Genomic DNA, 10,613 nt, shown 5'->3' with positions numbered 1-10,613 from the left:
TATGGTGTAATGGGTAAAGCCACCACCTGAAGCGCCGGCATCCCATATGGGCGCCGGTTTGAGTTCCGGCTGTTCCTCCTCCGATCCAGCTCTCTGCTATGGCCTGGGAAAGCAGTAGAGGATGGCCCAAGTCCTTGGGCCCCTGCACCCATGTGGGAGACCTGGAAGAAACTCCTGGCTGCTGGATTTGGCATGGCCCAGTTCTGGCCATTGTGACCACCTAGGGAGTGAACCAGTAGATGGAAGACCCCTCTCCCTAACTCTCCCTCTCTCCCTCTCTAACTCTGCCTTTCAAATAAACATTTTTTAAAAAGGTAAAAGAAAGTCCTGACAGAACCGAGAGTAGGAACCTAACCTACAGGAAAATGCAGAGAAGTACATACAATTCCTCATCAGAAGTCACGCAAGCAGGCAGATAGTGGGGTGAAAAAAAGCCAAAGCATCGCGAGAAAGAGAGAGGACAGTTGCTGACATCAGAAGTGAAAGAGGGTATCACCTCGGATCCCGTGAACATGAAGTAAATACCAGAATCCCGTGAGCAGCTGAGTAGCCACAGAGCTGAAAACCTAGATGGAACACACAAGATTCTTGAAAGACACAAGCTACCATAACTCATTCCACATGGATGGATGATACGGCTGTGTCTTTAGTTAAGGAAATTGAACAAACAAGTAATAGATTTCCGAAACAAAACACCAGGCCCAGATGGCTTTGCTGTTGAATTCAACTTGAGGACTTGAGGATTTTATTCAGCTGGGCCAATCATCTTTCTCTCAAGTCAGAACCTTTACGATCAATGATACTTTGTTGCACCACATAGGGTAGATGCTAAGCTTCAAGGAACAGCAACACTGCCAAACAATATATTTCCTGAAACCTGTCTAAAGTTTTTGTCATTAGAATTTCTCCCACTAACCCGTGGCCAGCATTTTGGCACAGTGGCTAAAGCCACCACTTGTGATGCCGGCATCATCTTATATCATGGAGTGCCAGTCCTGGCTCTGCTTCTGATCCAGGGTCTTGCTAATGTGCCTGGGAAAGCAGTGGAAGATGAACCAAGTATTTTGGCCACTGCCATCCATGAGGAAGACCTGGATGGAATTCCAAGCTCCTGGCTTCAGTCTGGCCCAGCTCCAGCCATTGCGGCCATTTTGAAGAGCGGACCAACAGTTGGAGAAGTTTTTCTCTCTCTGTTTCTCTCTCTCTTTCTCTCTCCCCTCTCTGTCTTTGAAACAAAATAAATCTTTTTTTAAAAAAATGAATTTCTTCCACTAAAGTCAAATGGCAGATGTTTAGATTTTGCTTTCAACATTTAAGGGATTTTTTCAAATATCACTGTGTGTTCTAATTATCAAAATATATAATACAAAAGTCAAATTTATAATCCAGATATGTTTTGAGATGGGTAGATTTGAATTCCATTTCTTGTACTGTGTGTCCTACCTACCCAACACTGAGTTGGGCTTGTTTGGATTTTTTTCATTCCTGTAATTTTAATATAGATAGAAAAATATGTGCCTAAATGCATAACTCTACTATCTTCATTAATTGTAGCATAGTGCACATATTTCATTTATTCTCTTTTTTCCCAATTATATAGCTTGAGGTTTGTTATTTAGATCTATGTAGGGATATTCTTAAATTTTTCGACTCCAGAGTACATATGTAACACACTTTATTCCATCAAAAGTGTGTTGATGGATACTTGTGGGTTTTTTTTCTTTTAACATGTGATCCTTGGCAAAGAACTTTGGACATGCATTTTTTAGAAGTTTTGGTGGAATTTTAGTGCTTTTAATTTTATAATGAATAGAATTCCAGTTTTCTTCATTATAGAGCTATTTACTGATTTCATTCATTTGTGAGATGGATTCTATAAACAATTTTCAATAGAGAACACCCTGACATTTCTAGACTGTGTTTCTCTTGGCTGTTATGATTTCCAAACAGGTGCTGTTAGATCCCACTTGCTTTCACGTGGTTCAGAATTCCCACAACCACGTTTGTTCATTTCTGAGCTCGGTCTGTGGTTTTCTGTTTTGGTTCAACGTGGGCAGGTTCGGAGACAGATGTCCTATCACGTTCTAGGTGTACAGACCATCAGTACAGGGATCCATGGCAGATGTTTAGATCCAGCCCAGACCTCTGCCCTCAACTCCAGACCCATCTATCCAACTGGGTTTTTAGCATCACAAAGGGTTCTGTTGGACAGCACTGCTGTATAGCATTCTCCCCACAGATGTTTCCACAGCTGCCTCCCTTTCAACCACCATGCCCTACACTTGCCTCCCCACATGTGGGAAGCTTTGGTGGTAGCTATAGCCACCACCCACAATGACGTCCCTCTCTCGTACTTTCTTCTTAGTCCTATCACTTTCTAAAAGAACATTACTTCTTGACGAAGACCTTTCTGTTTTGTCCACCACTGCATTCCTAGAGTATGGAACAGTGTCCCAGACAGGACAGGTGCTGAAAAAGGAATTATGTTAAAGGATGAATGGGTGCAGTAAATGGCTGGGGGAACACCCTTGGTGGTAAGTTGAGATGTACAACATCACCGAGAGTAACATTGAACACAGAAATGCTGTTTTCTCCATCTCCAGTGCTGCCGATTCCTCCTCACACTGTTCACTCGTGCCTTCTCATCCTCTTTTGCTGGAAGATGGAGATCTTGACAGAGCTCTCTTCCACCAGAGGTTTGTTTATCTCATTTTTTTTTTCTTTTGCCAAAACTCAGTTGAGACTGTGCTGATGATGTCTCCTGTAGATTTGCTTTCTCTGTCATTAACATTTGCTCTTCCTCTATCATTTCCTTTCTTCTGCAGCTCTTGGGTTTATTCTGTTAATCTTACACTAACTTATTTTTCTTTCAACTTCTATCAACAATGTAAAACTCTTTATTTTAATATAAACGAAAATAGCTAACTCTCCTTTGATGCATGCCCACACCAGATACAAAAGTTTGGATATGGTGCATTTCCAACTTTAATGGTTTTTCAGTATTTTTACAATTTCCATATCTTCTTTAATGCATAGAAGAGAGGAGACAGGCACTGTACCACAGCAACTGAAGCCTCCATTTGGGCACCTGCAACCCATATTGGAGTGTTGGCTCAAGTCCTGGCTACTTCACTTTCTATCCAGCTTCCTGCTGCTGCATCCTGGGAGGCAGCAGGGGATGGGTCAGTTGTTTGGGCCCCTGTAACTCCGGTTGGAGACCTGGATGGAGTTTCTGGCTCCCAGTATTGGCCTGGCTCAGGGCTGGTTATTGTAGGCATTTGTGGAGTGAACCAGCAGATGAAAGATCTCTCTCCCTCTGTTTTTCAAGTAGATGAAAATATATAAGCTTTTTTTTTTTTTCAAAAATAAAGAGTGGTATTTTGAGGAGGATGTGTCCACTATTATTGTTCTAAAATGTATGAAGCTGTTTTTAATCATCTTGCATTGTGATGAGATTTTTTTCTGAATATTACAAATTATTTGAAGTTTAAAGATTTATTTATTTATTGAAATGAAGAGAGAAAGAGAAAGACAGAGAGAGGGAGAGAGAGAGAGAGAGAGAGAGAGAGATCTTCTATCCACTGGTTCACTCCCCAAATGGCCACAAGAGCCAGGGTTGGGCCAGGCTGAAGCCAGGAGCCAGAAGCTTCTTCCAGATGTCCCACATAGGTGCAGGGGCCCAAGCACTTGGGCCATCTTCTGCTACTTTCCCAGGTGCATTAGCAGGGAGCTGGATCAGAAGTGGAGCATCCAGGTCTCGAACAGGCGCCCATATGGGATGCCGGTGCTTCAGGCCAGGGCATTAACCAGCCTCCATATGGGATGCCAACACTGCAGGTGGAGGCTTAACCACAGCGCTGACCCCAGATTCTTCGAAATTTCTTGAGGCTTTTTTTAAGGCTTGATACTTGGCCATTTCTACTTATATTATATATATTATATTATATTATATTATATTATATTATATTATATTCTTGAGAACCATGTGATTCTGTAATTATTGGGTTGACTGTTCCACATGCCCATTAAAAAATTCATTGGGAATCAGAGTCTCCTGAGGTCGGGGTGTCCTGGCAGGGACTGAAGCCAACAGGAAGTTGAAGGTCCCTTCTCCAGCCTTCAGTCTTCCTCTGGCGCCACCTACTGACAGAGCCTAACAGGGAGCAGCAGCCAGGAGCAAGCAGTGTGGTTACCCACCCAGTGTAGAAGGCAGGATTCAGGGAGCAGACAGTATCACAGTGACCGTGCACACAAGCAGCGACGCAACGTCACAGTGACGTCATGAGCAAGTCACGGCGACATGAGCATTGTGGGAAACTTACCTATGTGCCCCTGAGTTCCCAAAACATTGCTGCAGAGGTCTCCAAGTGACGATTGGCCAAACCTCTAACCTAGGTTTGTTCCAGCAGCACCTGGGAGCCGGTGCTCGGCAGTGAAGTTACCTACGGTCCCGTAATGGAGCACCTGGGTTCGAGTCCTGGCTCCGCTCCTAATTCCAGCCTCCTGCTAATGTGTACTTTGAGAGGCAACCGGTGATGGTCCAAGTGCTCAGGCCCCTGGCACACGCGTGGGAGACCTGGATGGCGTTCCTGGCTCCTGGTTATGCACAGTCGTTGTGGGCATTTGAGGAGTGAACCAGCAGACGGCGAGTGCTCCTTCTGTCACTCCCTCTCTTTCTCTCTCTTGGTTTTGCCCCTCAAATACATTTTTGAAAAGTGAAAAAGCCACATTGGAAGGAATTGGGAGAGCAGTGATGTTTCATTAATTCTTCCCACGAGTATCGTCTTTTCCCATGTCTTGATTTTTCTCGTGTCTCTGTCAGCCCGCAGCCCCTGGACGATTTTATACCATCAGAGAGTTGAGGACCCTGGTAATGGAACTTCTGCGGCTGGGGTCACTGGTCAGCACGACACCATCCTGCTCCTGTGATGCTGCCTGGGTCTCTCCCAGGCCGTGGCTGTCGCTGTCCTGGGTCACTCAGGGCTGAGTTACTGCACTGCCCTCCTGTCTGAACAGCCTGCCGACGTGGCTAATTTTCACGCTGGATCTTCCTCCAGCCCAGTCCTTTTCTTCCAGCCACCCCTTGTCTGACAGTTCAGGCTCACTGCTCTCCCCCACCACCACCACCACCACCTCCTCCTCCTCAGGCTGCTTCCTGGTTGCACGGCTCAACGCTTTCAGCGTTTCTCCTTCTCGCAGAGGAAGCCTCAGGGGCCCCCATCCCCAGACTGGCCCCCTCCCACCGGCATAGCTGGAGAAGAAGTAAAGGCTTAGTATTAATTCAGACGTGGTTTTTTTGGACAAAGGCTTTTTAAGAAACTAGTCCCTTGGGATCCTTGCGTTCGAAAAGGAATTATCCTGATTGCCTGCTCCACTATTAGGATTTTGATTTTGAGAATGGATAATAAGTGAAAAAGGCTTGCTTCTTGCTTCTTCATGTTCTAGAAAAAAAAAAGGTCCTTTCTTACTATGGATTCATCAAAATAAATACTCATATATTTTGAGAAATGCTGCCTTGGAAATATGATATCCTCACCAAGAACACTTCCATAGCGTTCAAGGTCCCATGAAAAGTTAATGCTAGGACCTCTGTGCAAAATTATTGAGGATGTCGGCCAGTGCCGCGGCTCACTAGGCTAATCCTCCACCTTGCGGCGCAGGCACACCAGGTTCTAGTCCTGTCGGGGTGCCGGATTCTGTCCCGGTTGCCCCTCTTCCAGGCCAGCTCTCTGCTGTGGCCAGGGAAGGCAGTGGAGGATGGCCCAAGTGCTTGGGCCCTGCACCCCATGGGAGACCAGGAGAAGCACCTGGCTCCTGCCTTCGGATCAGTGTGGTGCGCCAGCCGCAGCATGCCGGCTGCAGCAGCCATTGGAGGGTGAACCAATGGCAATGGAAGACCTTTCTGTCTGTCTCTCTCTCTCTCTCTCTCACTGTCCACTCTGCCTGTCAAAAAAAGAAAAAAGAAACAAAAAAGAAAAATTATTGAGGATGTCAAGGGGCAGCCACAGAGCATTAGCATTCCCAAACCCAGGACCCTTTGCAGCTACACAGGTCCCATGCCCGGGAAAGCCAGCACCGATTCTTCCCTTCGTGTGTTTTGACGTTCCCCAGGGACGGTGAGGGATGTGAGTTCAATGCAGTGGCTAAGCCCACAAACCATATCATCTGAGGCTGCAGACACCCCTGGCAGAGGCAGTCCTGGAGGTGAAGAGTGCAGCCCGGGGAACACGATTGTGTGCACAGAATTCTAGAAGGTTCTTCCACTTCTCTGTGGATCGTATTGTCTGCAGTCAGGATCATAAGCAGTACCCACAGCTCAGGGCTTGCATAGGATTGAACAAATTAATACAGGTAAAGCACTCCATATGGTGCCTCACACGTAGAATACGAGAGAGAAAGAGAGAGAGGGGAGAGAGAGAGAGTTAAAATCATCTCTACTAGAGAAAGTTTCTGATTTTAGTTTTTATTTTTAATGAAGTAAGTGCTTTCAATATGTACCATGACTTAGAAGACATGTGCAAGCTATAAAGAAGCACCGATTTCACTCAGAGTTCTAAGTTTGGGGCACAAGCAAAAAAGAAGTATGGAAGCCTTGGTGGCAAGCTTCCATCATTAACTGATGGGTGGGTTGATTTGATCGCCCGTTCTTCCAAAGAACATTCACATTTGCCTACTCATTTCCAAGGCATTGGGAAGGCACAGATGAGCAGATCAAAGTCCCAACCTTACAGCACAGGACAAGGTAGCTACACAGTACCTGATGCAGCCTGGGATACACCCTAAGGAAGGAAGCCGATTCAGTCCTGGAGGACCAGGCTTTGGCAGAGAGCATTTGAGAAGTGTTTGTAGTGGAGGCGGTGGTTACATTATCTCTAACAAGATGAGAGGCTGTTTCCTAGATGAGCTCATCCTGGTCATCAAGTCAGTGACCAGGATTCTCAGAGAGTGTAGGGCAGCAGAAGTTCAAGGCATAGGTTGGGGTGGGGGCAAGAAAGTGAGACCCAGGGTTTCCCAGACCTCAGGGAGGGTTTCACGTACCAGCCTCCCCTGTGTCTCCTCCCATGCACCGGAAGTGTCTGGAGCAAGGTGCAGGGGTGGAGCGTGGGCAGTGGGACACGTGGGGACCTGATGCAGTGACTGCATGGAAAACTAGTCCTCCTGGTGGGAACCGGGTCACGGTGTTCTGGGACCTTGTCCACCGGAGGCGACCCTGTTCCCTCCTCCACCCAGCAACCCGAGCGTAGATACCAGATCCAAACCAAACCGGGCCGAGAGGTTGGTTAACTAAATTTCATTTTTGTTGGAGAGGAGACACTGAGTTTGTTGAATCCAGTACCAGGCAGAATTGTATATGCAAATGGCTACTTTAGTCAATGTTACGGAAACAAGACAACAAGATTTGGAAATCTCTTTTTTGATGGTGTAACTTAAAGAGGGGTTATGGCCTGGAATGGGAAGAGGGGTTATTGTTTGAAATGTATTTGCATTAGCAACAGGGAAGTTCTTTTTCATTAGGTATCAGCTGTTTGATTCTAGGTGTACATGGAACATTTTGCTTTGAAACACTAATTTGTAAAAAACAGCCATGGAAAGAATGTATCAAAGGGGTCTCAGCTTTCTGTCAATGACAGCTGATTTTTGCTGTGGATTTCTACCCTGGCTCTCAACTCCCCAAGAGCCCCCACGCTGGCTGCAGGCCCCACCAACTCTGTTTCCAGTGGACAATTTGATACAAGCCTGCCTTTTGAGGTTTGGAACCGTTTCCAGTCCACTTCATGGGGAGCTGTAGTGGTGGAATTTTATCAGATAGTGCTCTCCGCATCGTGCAAAACCCCAAGGCAGCAGGGCAGTGAAGCTCAATGGCAACGTGGGTAATCCTGCAGACCCACCTCTGGGAGTGTGTGACAAGGGCACGGCAGGTGAGTTATGGCACAAGGTCCCCTTGATCGTGATCCTCAAGGACACCTGTCAAGTCCGCAGTCCACAAGCTGGCTGGCAACTGCCGATTCCTATCAGATCAATTTGGAGACTTGTTGGGGAAAAGTCCGCTTTTGGATAGCATCCTACTAGTGATGCCAAAAGCCTTGTGGGGTTAAAGAGTTGCACATGGATTTGTCTACATACGAGCAAGAGATAAGGATCCTACATGTATAAACACACATCGAGTTTGCAATTATTTGTTTTTTTTTTGACAGGGTTGTGGCACAGCTAATATAACTTATTTAGGTTTGCATTTAGACTCCATTAGATAAAATTCTGCATTTAAAAGGAGGCACAGGGCTGCCTGAGAAAGCCAGCAACCACATTTAATCACTTGCTTGCCTCTTGTAGCCTTGGGTCCTACACTTCTTTGTGTTTCAAATTTGTCATCTGTTAGAGACAAAACAGCCTTTGCCTATCACATGGTGTACATTGTCTTCTGAAAGTTGAAAGGCATTAGGGATTTAATCGAACTTAATGAAGTTTAATTTATCACACCGTATCCCGGGTTTGTGCTTTTGTGTTCTACAGAAGAGGTTTTTGCTAAACCCAAGATCTCAAAGATTTTGCTCCCAGATGTTTGCCTTTTGCGGCTTCATCTCTGGGCTTAATTCATTTCCAGTGGATTTCAGCAAGGTGAGAATGAGGGGCTTGTAGCCATGGGTCCTGGCATCCTTTGTTGAAAGCACTACAGTTTCTCAATGAATGACCTTCAGGTTGCTGTTGAAAAGCAATCGACTCTCGATTCGGCCCCATGAAGCTATTTGTTCATCTGAGTCCACGTTGTCAACAGTTAGAAAGCCTTCAGATAGGGGAGCGAGTGTGAGTCACCCCGTTGGCTCTGCGAAAGACACTGTTAAAGAAGCTGCGAAGACAAGCCACAGGCCGAGAGAAAGGCTTTCTAAGCACACATGTGTCTTTGGTTTGGCGTCTACCCCTTGTCTTCTTTTTTTTTTTCCTAAGCTTCAGCAATTTCAACTGCATCTTTGGCACTGTGTTTGAAGAGCTCAGAGATAGTTCAAGGCTGTGGATACCATTGCCATGATGCATAAGGAAGGGCTTCAACTTTAGCCAGTGAGTGAAAGATCTGATCATCCTACAGATTTCAGATCCATGTTTTATATGTGTTCGTCTTTGTAAGTTGACCGCAACGTTGCTAATCTCAGGCTGACAGCTCTTTGCTGGAAGCCTCACTCCACCCTCTGGCTATCTCCTTTTGTCCTTAATTCTTCGTTCACTGTTATTTTTTTTCCCCAGGCTTTTTCCAAATGCAATATGTAAGGATATGCGTTTTCTCTCTGTCATACTTTCTGTGCACATGTATTTTCCAAACATGTTGTGATATTTCGTAAGATCCCTTCTTTCACCTCCACTTTTAATGAGTTTTTTTTTTTTTTTTAAATGCATGGAATCTTTTGGTTATCCTTTGCCATGGATGACTAAAATAATCTCATTGTAATTTGAACAGATACTCTGAGTGATAGTGCCACTTTGTTTTTCTTTTCTTTTTTTGGAAAATTGCTTTAGTGGTCTAATGTGATCAATTTTAAAAATTGATCTTGTATTCATGAAAGGAATACAAATTCTCCCATTTTGGGGTGCCCTCTACCCTGTAGGTTAATGACTTATGCATGTCTTTCAAATCTTCTACACATTCAGTGTATTTCAACAGATACAGAGAGATGTTTCGTGATGGGGGAAAAGAATCACTCATGTAATGAAGTATTATTTGAGGCTGGTGCTGTGGCATGGTGTGAAAAGCCGCTGCCTGTAGTGCCACATCCCATATGGACGCTGGTTCTAGTCCTGGCTGCTCCTCTTCCGATCCTTCTCTCTTCTATTGTGGGGAGCAACCTGGACTGGACTGAGTTACTGGAATTAAGACTTATTCTATGCATCTGCTCTCCCACAATATGGCGCTGGGAGAGGAGAAAACAGCTTCTACACAGCTGCCTCTTGCCAACTTGAGTGATGACCTCCAGGAGCTGATCCTGCTCCTGATTGGAGGAGAGCAGCGTACTCGGCGTGTGGGCAGCAGAGTTGGGATTGGTGGAAGAGGACTATAAAAGAGGAGAGAGACAACATGCACCAGGAACATCTAAGGGGAACATCTATTTGAAGGAACACCTGTGCAGCCCCCGAGAGAGCCGGCCGGCGGTGTGCCGCTCCCCTGCGGAAGTGGGGAAAGTGGCCAGGGGGAACCGCCCTTCCACGGAGGTGGAAGGGACGGTAGCCAACCCGGGAAGAACCAGCAGCAAACCCGGGGAGGGCCGAGCAGACGAAAGAACAGCGCAGGGTCCTGTGTCGTTCCTCCATGAAGAGGGGGAGCGACATCTATGGCCTGGGAAAGCAGTATAAGATGGCCCAAGTCCTTGGGCCCCTGCACCTGTGTGGGAGACCCAGAAGAAGCTCCTGGCTCCTGGCTTCAGATCGGCACAGCTCCAGCCATTGCGACCATCTGGGGAGTGAACCAGCAGATGGAAGACCTCTCTCTCTCTCTCTGTCTCTGCCTCTCTCTGTAACTCTGTCTTTCAAATAAAAAAAAAATAAAATAAATTAAAAAAATAAGAACACGGACGCCGGTTCGGATCCCGGCTGCTCCTCTTCTGATCCAGCTCCCTGGGAATCTCATA

This window comes from Oryctolagus cuniculus, chromosome 15, assembly GCF_964237555.1.
Source record: "Oryctolagus cuniculus chromosome 15, mOryCun1.1, whole genome shotgun sequence".
Lineage (NCBI taxonomy): Eukaryota > Metazoa > Chordata > Mammalia > Lagomorpha > Leporidae > Oryctolagus > Oryctolagus cuniculus.
Note: the sequence above shows the minus strand (reverse complement) of the source record.